At 54.7% G+C, this 23,391-nt stretch overlaps 1 protein-coding gene across 1 annotated transcript in view; it reads left to right on the top strand.

Annotated features, from left to right (window-relative positions):
* The first annotated feature begins 2,557 nt into the window (after positions 1–2,557).
* The window catches only part of DLGAP4 (DLG associated protein 4), a 157,561-nt gene continuing 136,727 nt past the window's right edge, over positions 2,558–23,391 (top strand). The window contains exon 1 of the mRNA XM_058679637.1: positions 2,558–2,696. The gene's annotated coding sequence lies outside the window, so the exon portion shown is untranslated. The remainder of the gene's footprint in view (positions 2,697–23,391) is intronic.

Here is a 23,391-nt window from a genome sequence, read left to right as displayed (position 1 = left end):
CCGGGCCCTAAAAGTAAAATCTTAAAATATGTGACTGTTATATACACACACACTGGCGGAACAGTGTGAATAACAGAGCACAGAGTATAAGATCCCCACCCCACGGACCTCCAGAGCTAAGCTGAGGCTCAACGCTGCCTCAGGCTGCCCCGGCCCACCCGAGCTGTCTCCTGGAGGCCAGACATCCTGAAACGTCCATTAATCTTTGTCCGGGCTCCCTGATGCCAGGTGCATTTCAGGGCACCTAAACACTGTATTGTGGCTTTAAGCTTGGTTAACATCAGGCAAGAGGAAGCCCACCCTAGACTGTTTATTCACTGCCCCAGCAGTGAGGACTCCGGCAGCTGCCCTCATCCCGCCCCTGCATTTCAATCCCCCTTCCCTGCCGCCCCTACTTCATGGGACTGAAGTTGGAGAAGCCCTGGCCAGGCTGAGGGGACCTGCACTTGTCCAGGATGGCACCATGTTCAGGATGGCACCAGGATGTGGTTGGGCACACGAACTCCTCGCCCATCAGCAGTCCACCTCATGATCTCCTGTTGGCCATCCGTGTGTTCTGACAGACACCTGGCCCATGACAGACGAGCTTCTTTGAAACACTGGAGCTGTGGTCCCCTGCTCCTGTCCCTTCTGGGCTTGCTGCACTCAGCTGCCCCCATTGCCTGCCTCCTCCTTTCCAGCCCCAGGTTTCTTCCTCCGAGAGGGCCTCTGTGGCTGCTCCCCTGGTGGGTTGTGAGCATTCAGTGTTGCCACCCCCAAAGAGATGACAAACCTTACAACCTGGCCCCTTTAAACCTTTTTTTTTGCCATGATTTTCAGATTTTGTATTTAAAAATCTAAATTTGTGGCTTCTGCAACAACAGGAAGACATCACCACCCTGGGGTGCCTCTGCAATGGGTAGCCAGCAGCTGATTCCCGTTGCTGCTGTCCCCACAATGCTACACTCACGCTCCGCTGGAGGGACCCCACAGCCTGGTGCGTTTGGGGGATGGCCCTTGTTCCTTCTCTGAGCCTCACCTGTAGTCCCTGCCCTTCTTCTCCCAGGCCCTTCTCCCACTCAAGCTTCACCCCTGTCCAGTCACACCAGCCTGCCCTGACCTTTCTCTCAAGTCCAGTCTGGCCTCTTCCAGGCCACTGACCATGTCACACCCCAGCTCAAGAGCCAGCCATGGCTCCCGGTTGCCTTCCCAGGTACCACCTGACTTCCAGAAACAGAAAAAGGCATTATTACAACATGTCTTTCATGTTCATACACACCCTCTAGAGAACAGCCTGGCACCTTTGTGCTCACCACCCATCTCAGGCACAGCAGGAATCCTTATCACATCCCCTCTGCACTGTCCCTCAGGGATGCTGCCCCCTCATGCCGTCAGCATGGCAACAGGTGTCTGAATTCGTCCCTGGTCATCGTAGCCACTGTCCAGGAGATTGAGGGATACCTGGGCTGTGCCAGCTTCTCGTGTCCACACTCCACACTGCTGGGAACACCCTTGTACGAATCTCCTAGGCCCCTGGGTGAGGTGCACTCAGGCCAAAGCTGTTCACGCAGTGCCAGCTCGCTGTCCAGCCCCTGACACCTGCAGGGTACCTGGCTCGGTCAGTAAGGTCTCTCTGCTCTAGGTAGCTTTGCCTAGACACACAGCCACACACTCTCCTTCCTCCCCCCTGAGCCCCATACTCACGTGTGTGTCCAGGGTTTGCTGAAGCTCTGCCTTCTCCAGGAAGCCCTCTTGGACAGTGCTGGGTTCTTCAGATGTTGGCCTCAGCAAGGGTGGTCTCTTGGAGGGGACCAGGCGCAGGGTGGGCAGGGAGGAGCCTGCTGAGGCTCTCTGGCTTCGTCGGAGACAGTCGTTTATGCGCTAGTGTATTTGTGGCAGGACAAAAGGTGGCAGGCACTTACATCCATTCGCTCTGGTTGCTGAGCCTAGGTAAAGGGTGGATGCACCCTGGGGCACCCTAGTTACAGGTGGTGAGATCTCTGTGATGTCAGTGCCCGCGGGAGAAGCCCCTCGCTGCCAGCGGAGAGAGGTTTCTGCAAGAAGCAGGTCACCAGGAGGGGGCACCGCCCCCGAAGCAGGAGCCCCAAGTTCGAATCCCAAGGGAGAGGTGCCTCCTTCGCGCGGCGGAAGGCCCCGTGCTCTCAGTGCCTCAGTTTCCCTTCCTCCACGGGGTGGCTCCCGTTAGCAAGGGGCTCTACCTATCCCGCCTCCCACGCCCTGCTGTGTGACCTTGCTCCCGCTGCCTGCCCTCTCTGGACTGCACCAGCCACTGATTTCCAAGCGTTCTTCCGGCTTGAGGCGCAGCGTCCGCCAAAACCCCGGGTTGCGGGGGCGTGAGTGGGGGGTGGGGTGCCAGCGACGACGCAGCCCCCTGCCCCCCACCCCCCCGCAGCCCCGAGCCCGCAGCCGGATCCGCGCCTGGTTTTGGGCGCAGCCGCGCGGCCCCCTCCCCCGCGCGCATCTCCCCGCCCCCCCGCCCCCTCCCCGCCGCTCTCGGGGAGCCGGGGCCGCGCGGCTCCTCCTCCCGCAGCCGCATCTGGGGCGCCGCGCCGGCCGGAGAAAGGCATGGGGCGCCCGCGGGCCGGGGCCGGGGCCGGGGCCTAGGCAGGCGGACCTGCGAACGGACGCGAGCGGCGGCGGTGGCGGCGCAGCGCAGCGGCCGAGCGGGCCAGAGGCGGCCAAGGCGCCCGGCGCAGGTGAGGGCGCGGGGGTGGCACGCGGCGGCCCCGACCCCTTTCCGGCGCCGGTGTGCCCCGTCCCCCAGCAGGACACCCCAATCTACGTCTCCTCCCTCGCAGACCGACGTGAACTGGGGGAGGGGGCGCGCCACTGGCGCAAAGGAACCCCCATTCCCCTGCCAGTTCTGTCTTCCGAGCCCCCAGTCCGAGGGGTGGCGGTGTGGCTAGGAGCGCTCCATCCTGAGCTCCCTGACCCTCACGCCGCGGGCGGCGGCGCAGGGGACCCCGGACACCCAATCCAGGGCCAGACCCCCTTCCTGGCTCTTTGGCTGGCAGACTCTCCAGCGCCGAAAGGGATGCGGACATTTGGAAGCCCCCTCCTCGGGCCCGCCCCTCAAGCCGCAGGGCGGCCTGGGGGTCCCGCAGACCCCTCCCCTGCCCGGCCAGCCCGTATCCCCGCAGCTGCCGCGGATCCCGTCTCGGCCGCACGCCCGCGAGCCCGACCCGGCCCGCTCCCCATCCCGAGCTCGGTCCCCCACGACCTGGCATCTGGGGAGGGGGCGGGGGCGGCCCTTTCCCTCCTCCCCCTCACCCCCGCGTGGCACAGCGTCCCCTCCCTGTGTGCGTGGCCGGGAGGGGCTGGGCTGACCCTGCCACCTGGCTGGGGGGTGCTCACATGGCCGCGAGAGGCCCCCACGTGCGGCGCCCCACGGTGGAAGGGGTTCGCATTCTGAGCGGCTGGCGGAGGAGCCAGGTGGCTGCGGAGCCAGCTGGGTCCAGATGTGCCGGGCCTGCTGGTAGGGGACATGGGCCACCTGGATGTGTAATGGCCCCTGGCCTGCTTGGACTGAAACCCTCCGCCTCCGATCTAGCTGCTGCTTCCTTCTCCCCTTCCACCCCTCTCTCTGCATAGCGCCCGCGTTGCCAGTTGGAGATGTGGTGGGGAAAATGAAATGGGGGAGGGGGTGTGGTTTGGCGAAGGCCAGCTGTGTGTGTGTGTGTGTGTGTGTGTGTGTGTTGGGGGGCAGTGCAGGTGCTTTGGGAAAGGGGTGCTGCACACCTGGAGGACGGCGCTGCTGGGAACCGTGGGGCACCACCACCTGCCTGGGAAGTGGGAACGGTGTGGGGGGGAGGGGACTGCGCTCCCCTGCCCACCCCTGGGGCGGGGGCGGGGGGAGGCATCCCTCTGCATCTTCAGGGCAGGAGGCTGTTGACCTGGATCATCTCAGAGGCTGTGTTGGAGCCTGGGTTCTGTCCCTCCCTCCAGGAGCAGCTTCCCACTTGCTTTGGCTGCCTGGCCCAGCAGAGGGGCCTGGCTGTGGCCAGAGGGGCCTGAGCCAGACTCCTATAGGTGTCAGGTCTGGGTGGGGCCGTGGAGCCCGTGCCCCAGCCCTGGCAGTGACTCGAGCCAGCGGCAGGGCCAGGGCTTGTTGGTGTTCAGTCGGCAGCAGTCTCGGAGTATGTTCCCAGCAGCTCCTGGAGACGCTGGTGGTGCACGTGGGCAGGCCTGTGTGTGTGTGTCCATGCCGGAGCAGGGCCTGGCTGGGGCTCCTTGGCCCTCCAGAAGCTGAGCTGAGGGTACTACTGCACAAGTTGGGCCGGGAGCCTGTGTGTGGCCCCCACCACACCTTGCAGCTCCCTTTTGGCCCGCCCTGTGTCCAGGGGCTGGGATTGTGTGACAGCTCATTGTGGTGCTCCATCTGGGAATCCCTGTTTTGCTGGGCACTGGGAATGGCAGGCAGGGCCCAGACTGAGGAGCAAGTGCCACGGCTATGGGGGCCGTGCCTCATGCGCGCACAGAGGGCTGCCAGGCCACCAGCCTGTGATTCTGCAAGCAGGAGGTATGGCCCTGGCAGCTGTGGGTGGAGCATGTGCCCAGGAGCTTCCAGGGGATGTGGTGATGGCTGTGTTAGGGGCACCCACAGGCAGAATCTGACTGGCTTCTTGTGCGGTGTGCGGGCCATGGGCATCCTAGCGCCAGAGTGTGTGTGCTGGCAAGCTCCAGGGCCCTTTACATGACAGAGAGCAGGTGGTCCTCACCCTCCCAGAGGTCTGTGAGTGATTTATAGAGTAATTCATTCCAGAAAAGCATAAAAAAGCCCAGACTTCCCTGCCCCTCTGCATTTAAACCCTTCCCTGTAAGCCAGTGTTCAGAGACCGGAACAGCTGTGCTCAGAAAGCCCACGGCTGGTTTTCCATCGATGCCTACAGGAACAGGTCCCGCCTCCCCCAGCGCCTGGCGTTGGCCCAGGTCCTCCTGGCCTGCTTCCTCCGGCCTCAGGTCCTTGAACATGCTTGTTCCTCTGGCCTCATCACCCTGCTCTTGCGGGATCTCTTCCAGGAGTCAGCCTGTCTTGGCACCCAGGCCACTGATGTCCCTGGCACTACCTTCTCAGTCAGTCCTCTAGTGGGGTGGTGGTGGGTGTGTTGGGGGCGGGGCCCTGACACTTGGCCAGTCTCTACCAGCTGTAGTTCACAGCCTGTTTCCTTTGGCTGCATGGAATCACAGGCCTGACGGAGCCCATTCTGAATGGAGGGGTGGGCAGCAGGGCCTGGTGGGAGGCTCATTCCAGCCCGGTAGTTACATCTGACCTATGAGAGGGCTAGGCTGGTGCCTGGGCAGATCCTGTGTTGGAGTTGCGATCATGGGGGGAACTGTGGGCGTGCTGCTGTGGCTCCACCCACTCTATCTGTCCCCTCCTGCCAGGGACTCCCAGGGTCCCTGGCTCACTCCCCCATTTCCTCATCCTCCATTCCCTGTTGTACCCACTCAGCATCAGAACCGCTCTGTATACTTGTAGTCAACTTGCTAGGCACACCATAGAGCTGGCCTTGGCCAGTGCTGACCGAGGAGGGCTGGAGGCACTTCCCCAGGCACTCAGTGGGATTGGAGCAGATGGAGAAGGGGGCATGGGGTGGACCCTGCTGGGGAGGAGACAACCACTGAATGGAGGGCACCCAAGGGCTTGATGGACCTGGGTGGTAGAGGTATCATGCTGGGAAGAGGTGGCCACCTCGGTAGGCCAGGGAGAGGCTGGTCCTGGGGATGGGTGCTATGCAACCCTGGGGGCATCCACTCGGGGCCAGAAGCACTATGCTGACTCACTGTGTGGCCTCGGCCAGCCCTGTCCCCTCTCTGGGCTGCCTTGGAAAAATATAGGCTTGGCCTTGGTGCTCTCAGAGTGACTTCTGCCTTCCCTGTGGGAAGTCTGCACCTGGATAGGGAACCCCTGGAGTGGTCTGTGAGGAAGGCTGTGGCCTGCGGACCAGAGAGTGGCCTGTTCTGGTCTCCCACTCCCCACTGTGGCAACTGCCTCTGCCAGGCTGAGCCAGAAGCCTCGGGGTAGCCCAGCCCTCTGTAGTTTGCAGGGCGAATCCTTGCATCTGGTAACCACTCCAGGCACAGGGCCGAGAAGAGACGTAGACTCCATGTGGCACATGAGGAAACTGAGTCTCAGATAGGAGGGACAACTGCCCAGGGACACCCTACTCGGCGTGAGCACCCTGCTTGCCAACCCCAGGAGTGGCCAAGACCTTCTGTACTGGGTTTCGCAATGCTGCCGTGCCGCCACCACCACCTCCCTGCTGAGCTGTCTGACGTGGCCTTTTCAGAAACCCAAAATGAATGGAAGCACATTATGTTTGGAGAATTTCGCTGCACCCCTCACCAGGGCTGGTTGCAAAACCAGGCTTAGGGATCCCCTCCGCCAGTGTGATGATGGTGGTGATAGCAGTGGCGTCATTGGCTGCTGTGTTCCCCCTCTGTGTATCTCCTAGAGCACCTTTGACCGTGGCTCGGGCCCAGCCCGGTGCTGAGCTCTGCCTGTTTTTTCTCTGTCTTGTACCCTGTGGTCATTTCCTTTCTTATTTCCTGGACAAGTAGGTGGGGAGCACAGAGAACTTTAGTAAGTCACCCACTGCCACACAGTGTGGGGATTCTGAATTTCCCGCAGGTTCACTAGCGAGTCATCACTGGTAGGGTAGGGCTGGGCGCCAGGTCCGTGGGAGTGTGTGTAACAGCCCCCCCTCTGGGGAACCTGGGGTATCTCTGGGGGAAGGCATGGCCTGGCCTACGAGCAGCTGCAGAGACACCCCTGGCCTTGGGGGGCTGCTGTCAGTGTCGCTTCCCTGACCTTCCAGGACCCCTAGGTCAGTGCAGCAGGACTTTGGCGGGAAGGCATCTGCTCTTCCTTAACACTGTTCTGACAGCCAGTTCAGCGCCCGGGCTTCCTGGGGCTCTGGACAGATGAGATGGAGAGGTGATGAGGTGGCTGCCCATGGATGAGGACCAGCCGCTATGGGGACCAGGAAGCGCTCTCCCTGACACTCACCCCCTAGCACAGTTTTGGGGCGCCATGCTACACGTGTGGTTTAAGGGCACTTGGTGCTGGAGGGGTCATCCCCAGAAAGCATGAGGTGCAGACAGGTGTCTGGGGTTCAGGTGCCGCTCAGACTTCCAGGGATGCTTGCTAAGAGCCTGCTCTGTGAGCGTCTGTGTGGGTCTCCACAGCCACGTGCTCAGACCAGGTGCTGTGCCTGTGTGGGGTGGGGGCGACATTTCTCCTTCTGTGGTGATAGAAATGGGGCCAGAATGCTTTCTCTAGGTCAGGCCAGGGGTGCTGGGGTCCTGGGGCTCTGCCACGGTGAGAATAGGGAACGGTTTGCTGCTGTGTGCCCTGCCTGAGTGCCTGTACCTGTCTGTTCCCATCTCTAGGTTGGGGAGGGAGGTGGGATTTGGCATCCTGGGCCTTCACAGCGAAGGCCTCTGGGACTCCAGGGGTGAACCAATTCCCCCTGGGGGTGTCAGCCCCAACAGTGCTCACCTGGACCCACTGAGGGCTCCTCACAACTTGCTGTCCCCTGGTTCCCCCAGCTGTTTCACGCATACCCAGCCCCCATAACCCCCTACCCGCTGGCCCTGCTTTCTGACCAGGCACATAGCCCACCCCCAAGTTCTGGATCACAGCTGGGAATGGGCAGCAGGTTCTTTTGGTAACCTGCCTGTCCTACCCCCATCCCCCTCCCCCGATCTGCCAAGGCCTGGCACCACACCCATGTGCCAGGTGTCCTGGCATTCTCACGAGCCTCTTCTGAGTAGTGTACCCCATGAAGGGCTGGGCCCTGGCATTCGGCAGCTTTATGGGGACCAATCTGGAGGTCACCTAGCCCTCCAGGGTGACACTCCTCATTGGACTGGGATTGCCGTGGCCAGAGCCCCAGACATGGGTAGGAGAGAGATCCTCAGGGCCTCCCACGACCCGGGAACCAAATGCTGCGAGCATCCTGCTGCACAGGGTGGGGGAGACCAAGGCTGCACAGCAGGGCCAGGGGGCAGCTGTGTGTGACACAGGCATCTGGGCAAGAAGGCCAGCCTCCGTACACCAGCCTCGCAAGAGGGCAGTGGGGGCTGCCTCCTCCCATCCCTTGACACCGCCACTTCCCCATGGTGCCGGGAGTTTCCTGAGCCACCTTGCCGCCCGCAGCTGCTATCGCACAGCCAAGGTGTGGTGGCAGGCAAGCAGGTGTCAGCATTGGCACCTCCTCCAGGACTGCCATCTCCGGAGTGTGAGGGATTCCTGGAGGATTGAGTCCCAGAGGCTTTCTAGGGACAACCTGAGTGGGGCAGAGCCCGGGAGGCTGGACAGCTTGGGGTGTGGGGGCCGGTCCGTCGCTGTGTCTGGAAGAGCACAGGCACCGATGGGCATCAGGCACCCTCCACACCTTTATTTGGGGGCATGTAGTATGTATTTGTGTGAGAAATGTGGTATGTCTACATGTGTGTGATGCATGTAGAGTTTGTGTGTGTGTGAGGTATATGTGTGTGTATGTGATGTGCAAATGTGCTGTGTATGACCTCGGCCCCCTCAGGCCAGGTGTTTTGTGTTTTGCCGGACTCTCCCAGCCCTGGGGCCATGGATGATGGAGCCATAGTTTCCCTATGAACGTGCCTTCCCCACCTCCCTCCTGCCGAGTGTGCACTGGGCAGCTGCGCGTCCCCTGTGTGCCGTGTGCCCTGAGCAGGTGCTGTCACTCGAGCCCGCCCTGTGGAGGCCAAGTCCCTCTTCGGAGGCCTTGCAGCTGTTACATAACCTCCCAAAGGACTGTAAACACCCCCGCGGCAGGCCTGCTTCCATGCAGAGCTACAGGGAGACCTGGCCTGGTCGGAGGGCCAGAGGCAGAGCCTGCCCTGGGAAGGTAACCCTGAAACTGAGAAGGAGGTGACTGGGGTGGGATAGCTGGTGCAAAGGCCCTGAGGTGGGGGAAGCACAGGGAGCCAGAGGGGGAAAGAGGTGTCACCCTAGGGCCATACGGCTTCCTAGGTTGCAGGGTACACCACCGGGATGCACTGCAGCCAGCCCAAGGGAATCAGGCTGCAGCAACTTCCCCCACAAGCCTGCAGGAAGTGGATTGGATGCTTCAGGATCCTCTGTAGCTACCCGAGCCCTTGGCTGTCCCTGGAGCCAACCCAGGACATTTGAACGACTTCGCGGAGGTCCTGGCACAAATTGGGATGAAGCTGGGATCCCAGCCACGCCCTGCGAGAGCACCTCCCACTGAAGAAGCTAGGGGGCCATGGAAGGCTCCAGAGAGGGGCAGACCCCAGCACCCTCAAGGCCAGCCGCTCCCAGGCTTTCCCGGCACTGGCAGGGAGTGTTGGCTGCCTGCCTGCCCGTCTGCCTGCCTGCTGAAGCCAAGGCCAGGGCCAGCTGACCTCTGGGACCTAGTCTGTCGCCTCCGGAGCTCTGCTGCTGATGGCCACGGTGGAGGCAGAGTGGGCCGGGATCACCATATCCCCTGGCAGCCTACACCTTCCAGGAACCCTGTGGGGGGCTGGAATGGAGAACTGATGAGGCATTTCCTGGAGAACTCTGGGAGTGGAGTCCGAGGGGCTGGGTCTTGGTGAGTGAGGGCGCAGCAGAATGCAGGTTGAGCCTTTCCTTCCACCAACATCCTTTGGCTTCTGGCTTCTCACCTGATGCTCTCTGCCCCAGGTTCTGCCGTGGGCACCTGCCTGCAGCTCTCAGCCCTGAAGAAGGCGAGCCATGCCCCTTCCTCAGCAGCCCCTCCTGCCTGCAGCTCCATGAGTGACTGACCTCTGTTCTCCAGCCTCCCAGCCCTTGCTTTGGCTGCCCTTGGCCTGACGACCCCACCCTGGACTCATGGCCTGGTCAGGCCTCTGCTTTCCAGAGCTCTACCCACTCCCCAGGTGGGCTGCCCCTGGAGGCTTCCCCCACAGAGCAGGAGCCAGCCTTGTGCCTGCAGTGCCTACCTGGGGTCTGATACATGGTGGGGCATAGGGCTTGAACCCTGTGGGCTCAGGCAAAGCAGAGAGGTGAATGGACAGCTGCCTGGATCCAGTGGGGCTCTTGGGCAGGGGGGACCAGCCTGAGCCCCTGCCACAGACTCCAGGTAGAGGTGCAGAGAAGGTGTCTCCAGTATCAGCCCAGGCCAGCATGTGCCCCTGAAGCTCCAACCCCTCTCCTGCCATGGCCCTGAGTGGCCACCCTTCTCTGGCAGCCACTTCTTTACCCGGGCCTTCACTGGGGAGCCTGTGGGAAAGCTAGTGATGAGTGTGGAAGGGTATCCCCTGCTGAACTATGGACAGGGTCTTTCCAGCTGCAGAAACCCCAGCTATTTGGAAAATCTGCTCCCAGGAAAGGGAATTTAACAGATTCTTTAGGCCCCAAACTGCAGGGTTCGTTCACTTAACAGACTGGAACACAAATATCTGCCATGGGCCAGCAGGGATTCCAGGCCATGTGCAGGGAGGCCAGGAGAGCAGGCAGCAGGTGAGGGTATGAGGCCATGTTATCAACCTCTTAGAGTCTGTCAAGAGAAAGGGCCACATGGTGACAGCTCAGGCTAGCAAGGCGGCTCTTCTGGACACATCAGGGAGACCCCTGCTCTAGCCTCTCCATTCGCCACCCCCTCCGCCAATCTCAGGGCTCAGGTTGCCACCATCATTAGCCAGGATGCCCTTCCACACAGGGGCCACATGCTGGAACAGTCTGGAGGGTGGGAACTTGAGTCTCAGCTGACACGTGCAGGTGGGGTTACAGCCCGGCATCCACTGTGCTCCGCGATGCCCAGGGTTTCCTCATGGGAAGGGAGATGGCACAGAAGGAGAGCAGCACTCCTGGGAGCACCCAGCCAGCAGCTGGCTTTGCTAGGGTTCAAACCCCGACCTTTTGTCTTTGGAGCCTCCAAACTGCCCTGCCTGGGCTGAGAGCGAGTGAGGGTCCCAGCAGGGTGGAGCCTCTGGCTCACTCCCCAAATGGCCGCAATGACCAGAGCTGAGCTGGTACAAAGCCAGGAGTCGGGAGCAGCTTCTGGGTCTCCCACATGGGTACAGAATCCCAAGGCTTTGGGCTGTCCTCGACTGCTTTCCCAGGCCACAAGCAGGGATCTGTGTGGGAAATGGAGCAGCTGGAACAGGAACAAGTACAGGTGGAAGATTAGCCAGTTGAGCCATTGCGCCGGTCCTTCTGTGTGGTTTTGAGAAGAACATAGAAGTACTCTGTCTCACATCCCACCCTCCACCCCAATCTCAGGGAGGACTATGTCACTGCCTGCCCCACCTCACCCCCAACTCCTCCCCAAGCCCCCAGGCTGAAGTGCTTCATGTTTGGCCCACCAGACCTGACCCATGCTTCACAAAACTCAGAAATAGCCACAGAAGCTCCCAGGTCACCATGCAGGTGTGCAGAGGGAGGCACATACATGCTGGAACCACAACTGGATTGAGTGCTACTGCCATCCCAATCTGCAGGATCCTTGAGAGAACCTGCAAGAAGCTACAGAGAAGCCAGGGGCATCCACACCTGGGTCCTCCTCGTCTGCCTGCCGCCCCAGGCCTCTACCTCCCTCTTTGCGCCTGTTTGGAGTCCATGCTCCCTAGTCCCTCCCTCCCAGGTCCTCCCAGTTCTGTTGGCCTGGTTTGTCTGTGGCCCACATTCACAGCAGCAGCTTTTGGATGCAGGCCAGGCAGTGGGACCCTTGCTTGGAGGGGCCCAGCCGGACTCACCCTTGACCCTCTGCTCCCCCGGAGATCCCTGTACCTGGGCAGTCTGCAGTGGGGCCTGCTGGCCTGTGCTCTGGTTCTCTTGCTCCCTCCCTGCTCTCCTGCACCAGGAGCAGATATATTTAGACAAAGCACTCTGTTCTGAGCAGATTTCACTTCAACTTGTGCTTGTCAGGGCTGGGGGAGGCAGGGCTGTGAGCAGCCACACCTGCTACCTGGGCTCATGGCCTCCCCCAAGGCTTAGTGGGGTTGTGGGGAGCTCCAGGCGTTGCCTCCTGTCAGTGATGCTGAGAGACCATGGGCCCAGCTCTCCCCGATGGCTTGTGATCACCTCTGAGACCCTCCGCCTCTGGATTCCAGACACCCTTGGTCATTCGCTCTTTGCCCATTCCCCACTGCCTCTGTGGTCCAGGGTCCTTCCTCTGCTTCCTCTTGCCTTGACAGCACACCGTCTCTCAAGCGGTCAGCTGGCAAAGGTGGGTTTGTGCTTGCAAGAGGCCAGGTTGTTGCTGTGTACTGTGTACATGGAGATGCCCTCCTGCCGCAAACCTGGTTGTGATCGCAGGAAGCCTGGGGCCAAGGGGTGTGGTCAGATCAGTTGGGGAGGGAGTGGTCCAGAAAGAGCAGGAAATGGGGTGGAGGGAGCTGGCACCCAGGGGTACTCCTGGTCGAGAGAGGCCTTGGCTGTCTATGAGGGAGAGCAGGAGGTCAGGGTGGCTGGACCTCCTGGGCACCCCTGCCCCCACCTCACAGCGGTGTAGCCACATCCCAGCGTGGACCGGATGTGCTTGGGTGGTGGCTGATCATCGCTGTCTCTGGTTCCACTTGCTGCCCACCAGGCTGGCCCCCCGGGGCTCCCATGGCAGATGCGCTGTGCCCAGCCCTGCCAGTGGGAATCAGAAATAGCTCGCACGTGCTCAGTGCCAGGGGAGGCGGCTCCCCCACCTCAGCACAGCTCATCTGCGCCCTAGTCAAGGACGGCTCAGCGCTCGCAAGCCGGGTGACCTTCTCCCTCCTGTGCAGTTTATTAATACACCACCCACGGGGCTGCAGTTTAGCCCGGCGAGTGTGCGCGGGGAGGGGGTGGGCGGGCGGCAGCAGGCGGGGCCCCAGCAGGCGGGGCAAGCTTGGGGCAGGGGTATGGGGGCAGGATTGAGTGTTCGAGTGGCCCCAGTGGGTCTGCCCTGATGGCTGGATGCAGTTATTGTGTTCATTCCACAGAGGTGTGAAGAGGCTCTGAGTGGCTATATCCTGGCCCTTCAGGCACTCAGAAGGTGAAACCACCATGATGCCCATGGGGAAGCATCTTGGGGGACCACACACCTGGGCCGATGGGGTGGGAGGAAGCAGAGGGCAGAGGGCTTCCTGGAGGAGGTAGCGTTGGAGCTAGGAGCTCAGGGATGCGAAGCTACCCCAGAGAGGAGGAAGATAAAACAGCATCCCTGGCCGAGGTACCTGCCAGTGTACAGATGCTGTGGCCAGGAAAGAGGAAGGGGGTGCTGAGGCTAGGGCAATGGGATAAGGAGGGGAGCATCAGAGGTGGTCCGTGGTTTGAGATTCAGGTAAGAATGTGGGCACTGGCACCAGGGGACCTGGATTCAAATCTAACTCTGACTTGCTGCTGGTTGACTTTAAGCAAGTCATGTGATCTCTGTGTGCCTCAGTCTCCCTGTCTGTAAAGTAGAGGAAGTTAATAGTCTAAAATTGTTGGCATTGTGGTGTCCTGGGCTTGGGACTATATGGAGAAGGGTGCACTTAGCTTTGAAGCCACATGCAGATTCCCCAGTGTGTGTGTCTGTTTGTGTGTGAGGGAGGACTTCTGTGTCAGTGGGGTTATGTTCATGCCATTCACCTGCTCCTGTGATGGGCACCATTGGTGAGGATGAAACTGCACCACGGGAGGTCTGAATGGAGGCATTGTGGTCGGTCATTACTGTGTTAATTGCATGGGGGAGCTTGCAACAAATACTTCCGTAGGCATCACCATTGAACCAGGAGGTGTCATGGTACCACCTCCAGGAAGCATCTTGCCCGGAATCCCCCCACTTTGTCCCACTGTGTCCCCCCCTTTGAAAAGCCCAGTCTTGGTGGCTTTCTAGGCACTGCCTGGATCTTGGTGGCAAAGGAATCATGCTTCTAGATGTGGTATGGTGAGATTCGGCACTATTTCAAAAATAGTTTGAGCGCATGTCCCCATCCATTGGCTTGCTTCCTTCTGCAGTGGCTGGGAGTCAGCCACTGGCTGTGCCTGGCAGGGACCCCCTTACTTGACCCCGCACCGCAGCCTCCAGGGGTTTGCATTTCCAGGAAACTGGAGTTGGGAACCAGAGCTGGTTACTGAACCCAGGTCCTCTGGCTCAGGCCGTGGCATCCGACAGGCGTAGCTACTTGCTAAGTGCCTGCCCCACTGCTCATTCTTCCATGTTGCTGCCTCTGTGTGATTACTCCCTGGGTAAATATTGCTTTCAAAAAAATTTCTTTTTAAAATTTTTATTTGAAAAGCATGTTTTTTTACAGACAGAGAAGGAAAGACAGAAAGATCTTCCATATGCTGGTTCACTCCCCAAATGGTCACAACAGCCAGAGCTGAGCCAATCCAAAGCAGGAAGCCAGGAGCTCCTCTCAGGTCTTTCACATGAGTGCAGGGGCCCAAACACTTGAGCCAATCTTCACTGCTTTTCCAGGTTATAAATAGGAAGCTGGATGGGAAGTGGAGTAGCCAGCACTCAAATTGGTGCCCATAAAGGATGCTGGCACTGTAGGTGGAGGATTATTGTGCTACACTACCGTGCCAACCCCTGGGTGACTGGTCATACTTTATCTAATTCTGTTCTTGATAAATACTTCAGTTACTTCTAAATTTTGGGTTCTGTGGGTAGTGCTTCTTTGAACTTTAAACAGAAGTTTTATTATTATTTAAAATAATACAAGAAATCAAGGTTTAAGTCAGAGAGTGACAGAGAATAAGAAAGATTTATCTTCTATACACTGGTTCATTATCGAAATGGCTACCAAACCCAGGACTTAACCAGGCCAGAGTAGGAACCGGGAACTTCTTTTGGGTCTCCTACAGGTGTGGTAAGAACCCAAGTACTTGGGCCGTTCTCTGCTGCTTACCCAGGTGTGTTAGCAGGGAGCTGGATCTGAAGTAGAGCAGCCAGGACTTGGATCCATGCTCTGATATGGGATGCTGGCCTCGGCAGTGGTGGTTTAACCCACTGCCCCACAACTTTGCTGTATGTGTCTCTTGGGAAGGCTGTGAAGTTTTTTTCCATGACGTGGGTGCCCAAGAGTGGAGTTTCTGGGTCACAGCAGATGAGTGTGTTCAACTTTGGTAAATGCTGCTAGATGCCAGGGTGTGTCAAAGCAGTCGTGGCAATGGGATTGGAAAGCAGGGTCATTTGAGGTAGACATTTTTTTAAACATGTGTAAGGCTTTCTCATAGCGTGCATTTCCCATGCACATTGTTGAGATTCACCATCACCTTCCTAAGTGGCCATGGCCGTTTCCATGCCCGCAGGCCCAGCATGCAAGCACAAGGCATGCAGTCATCTCGCAACCTCCCGAGAACTCAGCCAGCCCCTGAGGCAGGCACACAGGGGTAGTTGCCAACAAGCTTCATGATTTAAAAAATTTAAAAACCACACAAAAAAAGTCAATAAACTAAAACAAGTTAAAGTAGCGCAAGCCATCGAGCTGTCCTTGGGCGGATGAGTGAATAAACAAGCTGGTAATCCGAACAATGGATGATTATTCAGCAATTTAAGAAAATGAGAGCTGGAGGGGGGCGTGTGGTACAGTGAGTCAGTGCAGCCCCTATTGGAGTGCCTGGGTGAGAGGCCTGGCTCCGCTCCCAACTCTGGCTCTCTGCTGTTGTGCACCACAGCAGGTAGCAAGTGCTTGTGGCCCTGTCACTCATTCACATGGGAGATCCGTGTCGAGCTCCTGGCTGAGTTTTGAACTGACCCAGTCCTGCCTATTTGCAGCATTTGGGGCATGAACCAGCAGATGGGACCTCTCCTGCTCTCTCTGTCTTTTTGCCTTTAAAAATTTATTTTCTTTTTTTCAAATGAGCTATCAAACTGCCAAAAGACACAGAGAAGTCTCTATTGCAGTCACAGAGAGAAAGAAGCCAATCTGCAATGCTGGCACACTGATGCCAACTCTGAAACTGTGGAGAGGCAGGGGGAGGTCGCTGGTGGCCAGTGTAGGAGGCTGGCAGGAGGGGTGATACCATCTGTGTGGTACTGTCAGGTGGCTGTCTGAACCCTCCTCGGGACCCAAGGTGTGGACAGCACCCAGAACGAGTCCCAGGGTAAACTATGGGCTGCAATGAATAGTAATGTAACAATGTTGGCAAACTCCTTACAGCAAACATGCCACCCTGAGACCAGGGGCAACTGCTTAGGAAGAAGGCCAGAGGATCTATGGAGACTTCGTATTCTCAGTTTTTCTGGAAACCAAGTTGCTTCACAAAACAGGTAGTCATTTAAAAATAAGTAGAACTTAAAAATGTTAAAAAAAAAAAAAGATGGAGACACATTATAATGTAAAATAAAAATGTAAAATAAATTATAATAAAAAGTAAAAATCCACAGCAATGCAAATACACAGTAGCTGGGGTGGTGTTTTCTCTTGCCCATGTTTCAGGAGCTCTCCCACCCGCACCCCACCCCAGTCACCTGAGACTCCTCCTAGCAGCTGGGGTGAGAGTTCCCTGTTGAGGGGGGCAGGTGGAGTGGAAGCCCTGGAGCTGGTGGAAGTGGTGGAGTGGAAGTGGTGGGGTCCTGAGTGTCTGAGCCTGGGCCACGGCAGCCGGTGGAGGATCCCATCCTCTCTTACGGAACGAGCACATCTCTGGGTCATGATGCCGATATCTTCCGGCCTGGGATGAGGTGTGTTTACATTCTGTACATAGACGCTCCTGGATACCCCAACAGATGCAGTCGCAGTTACGAGAGCTACTCAAGGTGTTCTGGTTTCCTCTGCTTCTCCAGCGTAACTCTGATTTATTTGCCTTTTTTTAAAGCAACTGTGATGGAGGGATAATTGGCGTGGGATAAATCATGCACATTGGAAGCCTTCGCGTTTTGACAGACATGTGTAACCAGCCCCAGCATCACGATAGTGTGCACGTCTGCCACGGGAAAGTGTCTGCTGCTCCCCCTCGTTCCTACCCTCTTGCGCCCCCCACCCAGCCCCAGCTGTATCACTTATTGCCCCCACCCCCAAGGAACCTGTATTGCCTGGGGTCCAGGCAGATGCAGCCATACAGCATGGCTTCCGTTTGCTCTGGCTCCTGTCACTCGACCCGCTGCTTGAAGGCCCAGCCTTGCGGTTGTGGGCCTCCATGGACCAGGCCCTGCATTGCTGCCTTCTAGTCCAGCATGTGGAGGTGTCCCCAGCAGGTACTCAGTTATCCATGGAGAGACGTTGGGGCTCATTTGTGGGCAGGTGTTTGTATGAACATACAAGAGTACTTCAGGGGTTGGAGGAGGACAGGGTTCCATCCTTCCCATCCTGCTCCTGGCTCAGATGCACTGTTGTGACCATCTGGGAAGTGCACCAGTGAAGGGAAGAGCTTTTTTTTTTGTCTTTTCTTCTGTCTATAACTCTGCCTTTTAGATAAGTAAATAAATCTTTAAAAAAGTAATGTGTAAATGCAAATATTTTCTTCCAGTCTGTGATGTGTCTGTTTTCTTTATGAATGTCTTTCAAAGGGCAGATGTTTTTTAATTTTGGTGAAGTCCAAATCGTCAATTATTTTTTTCTCTGATGAATTTTGTCTGGGTGTTATTTTAGCTAAGAATCTTTTGACTAAGTAAAGACTATAAAGGTTTCCTCCTTGTTTTCTTTCTAAGTGTTATAGTTTTCAGTTTCATGTTTAGACCTATTATAAATAGTGTGATATACGGATTAAAATTCACATGTGGTCTACAAATTATTCATTTCAGTCTCAGTTTTTGATAAAAAAAAAAAATCAGTGGGCCCAGCGCGGTGGCCTAGTGACTAAAGTCCTCGCATATGGGCACTGGTTCTAATCCCGGTAGCACTGCTTCCCATCCAGCTCCCTGCTTGTGGCCTGGGAAATCAGTAGAGAATGGCCCAAAGCCTTGGGACTCTGCACCTGCATGGGAGACCCAGAAGAACTCCAGGCTCCTGGCTTCGGATTGGCTCAGTACAAGCTATTGCGGTTGCTTGGGGAGTGAATCTTTGGATTGAAGAGCTTCCTCTCTGTCTCTCTTCCTCTCTATATATATCTGACTTTGCAATAAAAATAAATAAATCTTTAAAAAATCAGTTTCAGAACTGACACCATGGTATAGTGGGTTAAGCTGCTGCCTGCAATGCCAGCATTCCATATGGACATGGTTTGATTTCTGGCTGACCCACTTCCAATCCAGCTCTCTGTTGATGTGCCTGCGAAAAGCAGCAGAGGATGGCCCAAGTCTCTGCGTTCCTACCCCCATGGGGGAAACTCTTTGTTCCTGACTTAAGCCTGAAGAAGGGCTGGCAGTTGTGGTCATCTGGAAAACAAACCAAAGGGTGGAAGATCTCTCTCATGGTCTATCTCTTCCTCTCTCTGTGTTATCCTGACTTTCAAAATAAATATTTTTTAAAGATTTATTTTGATTTGGAGGGCAGATTTACAAAGAGAAGGAGTGACAGAGAGAAAGATCTTCTGTCTGCTGGTTCATTCCCCAGATTGAGCCAATCTGAAGTTAGGAGCCAGGAGCTTCTTCCAGGTCTCCCACATGGGTGCAGGATTCCAAGCTTTGGGCCATCTGCCACTGTTTTTCTAGCTCATAAGCAGGGAGCTGGATGGGAAGTGGAGCAGCTGAGACATGAACAGCACCCATGTGGGATACCAGCACTGCGAGATGGAAGATTAGCCAATTGAGCTATTGTACTAGCACCGAAATAAATACTTTTTATAAAAAAAAAAAAATCATTTCTCTAAGAGCAGGTACTTAGCTTGATGATTCGATGTCTGTAGCTGGGCTAGCACTGTAGTCGAGTGGGTAAAGCTGCTGCCTGTGAGCTGGCACATCCTCTAGCTTGTGTCTCAGGAGTGTGTTGTAGGATCCTGGCTTTAACCCCTGCCAGACCCCAGTCTGGGGCCCTGCCCCATCGTCCCTGAGCTTCCTACGCACTTGCCAAGTGAACCAGCACATGGTGGTTCCTTCTCTCTTTCTGTCTCTCACTTGCTCTCTCCCTCTCTTCTTCCGTCCTGTCTTAGTCTGTCTCTCAACTCCCTCTCCTGCTCCATGAATCCCTCTTGACACCATGCTGCCTACCTCACACTGTGTCAGACTCTCTTTGCTGTTATTGGTCTTTCAGTGTAGATGCACCTTGGTGAACTTACCAGTTCCTACCAGAATGTGCACTGCATCTTAGAGGGGAATGATTTGACTATTAGATTAATTGGGGAGGATGGAGTATCTTAACAGTATTGAGATAATCCAACACAAGATGTATGTCTCAATTAATTTTCGGTATGTGTTTTTTTTTTTTAATGTATTTTGGCAAATCTCAAATGCAGATTTTCCACATTTCTTATCTTAATTATTCCCAAGTGTTTCATGTGCCTGATGCTGTAACCAATGGCATTTTAAGACTTTTTGCGTCTGTAAATGGATTTCTGGATATTGATCTTGTGTCCTGCAACTTTGATAAACCTACTCATTCGTAACAGTGGCCTTTGCTGTACATGTTGGATTTTCTGTGAATGAGCCTGTCATCTATAAATAAAGATGGTTTTCTGCCTTTCCTTCCTTCGGTATGGATGTCTCTTGTTTTCTTGCTGAATCGCCCTGCTAGGGCCTTCCAGGCAATGCTGAGTGGACGCGGCAGGCAGGGACATGGTCCTGGGGAAGCGCGTGCAGTCTTGTTGTCTTAGGCGTGACATGACCAGTGGGTTTTTGTTGATGCCATCAGTAAAGAGAGGAGGTTCCCTGTTATTCTTAGCAGCAGAAGTTGGATTGTGTCAAAAGCTTTCACAGTGTCTTTGGAGAGGATCTTGTGGCTGTTTCTTTGGTCGGCTAGTGTGACTAATTATGGTGATTAGCCATGGAGTTCCACTGACCCCACATTTCTAGGGGGGACCCCCCCACTTGGCCTCCAGGTATGAGGCTTTTGGTGCATGATCCAACTGGATCTGCTGAAGCTTTCCTGAGGATGTTTGCATTTGTGCTCATAAGTGGCTGCAGTGTTCACTGACAGTCTGATCGGTCACGGTCTTTGGTTTCACCTTCGGGACCTCTACAGTGAGATGGCCATCTCCTTCTCTTCCATTTCTCTTAAAAAATGGAGTTTGTGTCCAATCAGTATGTCTAATCAGTTTGGTAGGATCACAAGTGAAGCCATCTAAACCGTTAGTTTTATTTGTGGGAAAGTTCTTTAATTTTATTATTATTATTTGAAAGATTTTACAGAGAGAAAAGGAGAAACAGACAGAGGTCCTCCGTCTGCTGGGTCACTTCCCAAATGGCCCAAAGACTGGAGCTGGGTCTATCTGAAGCCAGGAGCCAGGAGCTTCTTCTGGATCTCCCACATGGGTGCAGGGTCCTAAGGCTTTGGGCCATCCTCTGCTGCTTTCCCAGAACATAATCAGGGAGTTGGGAAGTGGAGCAGTCAGGGCACAAACTAGCCCCTGTGGGAAAGTTTTTAATTAAAAATACAATTTAACAAATTGGTCTACTGTATGTAACTTGTTTTATCTAGGTCTTTTTGTTGCTATTATAAAGATTTGTTTATTTTAAAAGCAGAATGTGAGAGAGAGGGAGATAGATCTTCTGATTTCCTCCCCAAGTAGTTGCAACAGTCAGGGATCCAACAGGCTGAAACTGGGAGCCAGACACCCTGTCCAGGTCTCCTACCTGGGTGGCAGGGGTCCAACCACCTGGGTCACCCTCTGGTGTCCTCCCAGGCATGTAAGCAGGGAGCTGGATCGTAAGTGGAACAGCCAGGCTGTGAACTGGCTGGGATACCGATATCACTATCAGTGGATAAATCCACTGTGCCACAGTGCTGGCCCCAGTTTATCTGTATCATTCAGCTGGAGTGTTGGTAGTTCATAACTTGGAAGGAATTCATCCAATTCAACTAAGTTCTCCGATTTTATCAGCACAAGATTGCTGATATTCCTTTATTCCCATTTTGAAAAGATAACACCATTTGAGATAATTTACATACCATAGAATTCAATCCACTTCCTTAGGGTGTACAAATCAGTGGTTTGAATGCCACTGTAGAGTTGTATAGATATCAACACATAGGATTTAGGCCATTTTTATCATCCCAGAGTTACCTGTGCCTACTGGAAGCCATTTCCCATTGTCTGCTTTCCTATACCCTGTTCCCAGCCCGAGCAGCTGTGAACCCACTTTTTGTCTGCAGATCTGTGTAATCTGCGCACTTCATAGCAGTCGAGTTGTACAACCACGTGGCCAGTCGTGGCAGCCTTATGCCACTCAGCCCAATGTTTCCCAGGCTCTGTCAAGCTGTAGCATGGATTCATGCCCCAATTCTTTCTTAGTTCTGAGTGGTGTTCCATTGTGGCCCTTGTGTGGAGGCATCTCACTTTGTCTACTCACCAAGTCATGGGCTTTAGGTTGTACCACCTGCACATGCACTGGTCAACCATTTGTGTATCATCGTTCCAAAGATGTTCACTCAGATGCTTAAATGCAAATGCCCTTCCTTTTTTTTTTAAAGCTTCATTAAATTGTAATTGGTAGGCAGACTTTACAGTGAGATAGAGAAAGAGAAATAGAGAAATCTTTCACCGCTAGTTCGCTTCCCAGGTGGCTACAACAGAGAGAATTGAGCTGAACTGATCTAAGACTGGGAGTCAAGAGCTGCTTCTGGGTCTCCTGTGTGAGTCCAGGGGCCCCAGAACTTGAACCATCTGCTGCTGCTTTCCCAATCCATAAACAGGAAGTTGGATCGGAAGTGAAGCAGCCAGGGACATGAATTGATGAACCACTGGATGGAAGATCTTTCTGTCTCTCCTTCTCTCTGTAAATTTGACTTTCAAATTTAAAAAAAGTAAATCTTTAAAATAAAGTAAAAGGCAGCAAACTGAGGGACAGAGAGAGGAGAATCTACCTTATTCACTGGCTTAATCCCCCCAAAGCCCCCAACATCCGAGACTAAGCTCAGTCCAAGCCAGGAGCCAGGAATTCAATCCAGATCTCCCACGTGGGTGGCAGGATCACAACTACCTGAGCCATCACTGCTGCCTCCCAGGGAGCACAGCAGCAGGAAGCTGGGCTTGGAAGCAGGACCAGGACTCCAGTCCAGGGACTCCAGCACGGTATGCAAGTCTCCTCCACTGTGTCTTATCCACCATCTGTAAGTGGCAGAAACTTTTGTTGTTCCCAGCTCTGGAGATGCGAAGTTCAAGATCAGCCAGGCCCCTAGACTGTAGTGAGGGCCTGGTCTGTGCATCGAAGATGCCACCTCTGTCAAGTCACTGCTGCTAGGAAAGCAGGTCCTTCCAACCCCTTTCAGAGGCAAACTAACCCCTTCAATAAACCCCCATGACCTCCCCAGAGACCTCCGCACAGCCCGCTCGGCAGAGAGGCTTCAACACAGAGTCTTGGCCTCCAGATCATAGCAAAGTATAGGAATGCCTGCACAGATCCTGGAGACGATTCCTTTATCAAGAATATGATTTGCCAATATGTACTTTGAATTGTCTCTTTGCTTTCTTGATATTATTCTTTATAGCGCAAATGCCTTAAACTTATTTCTATTTACATAGAGGGAACAGATTCCACGTACTCATAGATTCGGTTTTATGAAGCATAGATTCGGTTTTATGGAGCGTAGTGATACTTTCCATCCTACCCTCCCCCTCTCCTCTTTCCCTTTGTATTTTTCTTTTAATTTTTACAGTGGTATAATTTCAATTTACTTTGTAATCACAGTCTTAGTTCTCCAGTAGCTAGAGTACAAGTAGTAAGTAGGAAAGCCTTTGTTCCTTGGGAGACTAGATGAAGGCTGTGAATAGTCATCAAATCTCAAGATGCCAGTTTTGTTCACAAACATTGCATCTTTTTATGCTATGTATATTAGTTCCCACAAATCAGAAAACGTGCTGTTTGTCTTGTTGGGAATCATGCTTATTTCAACTAAGTGTAATGGTCTCCAGTTAAATCCATTTTGTTGCAAAAGAAAGGATTTCGTTCTTTTTTATAGTGAAGCAGTATTCCAGCGTGTATATACCACAGTGTCTGTATCTAGTCATCAGTTGATGGACATCTGGGTTGCTTCTGTATCTCAGCTATTGTGGATTGGGCTGCTAGAAACATGAAGGCACAGATAACTTCTTTATATGCTGATTTCATTTCCTTTGAGTAAATCCCTAGCAGTGCCATGGCTAGGTCATATGGCATGATCTACTTTCAGATTTCTGAGGAATCTCCGCACTATATCCTATGGTGGATGTACTGATTTACATTCCACCGACACTGGGTTAAGGTGCCTTTCCTCCTCACAGTCTCACCAGTACTTGTTGTTATTGTTATTGTTAGTATTAATATTAGTATTAGTATTAGTATGAGTATTAGTATTAGTATTAGTATTAGTATTATTTGGATGGTAGCCATTTTAACTGGGATGAGGTGAAACCTAATTGTGGTTTTGATTTGTGTTTCTCTGATGGCTAATGGTCCTGAGCATTTT

This window comes from Ochotona princeps, chromosome 22, assembly GCF_030435755.1.
Source record: "Ochotona princeps isolate mOchPri1 chromosome 22, mOchPri1.hap1, whole genome shotgun sequence".
NCBI lineage: Eukaryota > Metazoa > Chordata > Mammalia > Lagomorpha > Ochotonidae > Ochotona > Ochotona princeps.
This window is presented reverse-complemented; position numbering and strand designations above follow the sequence as displayed.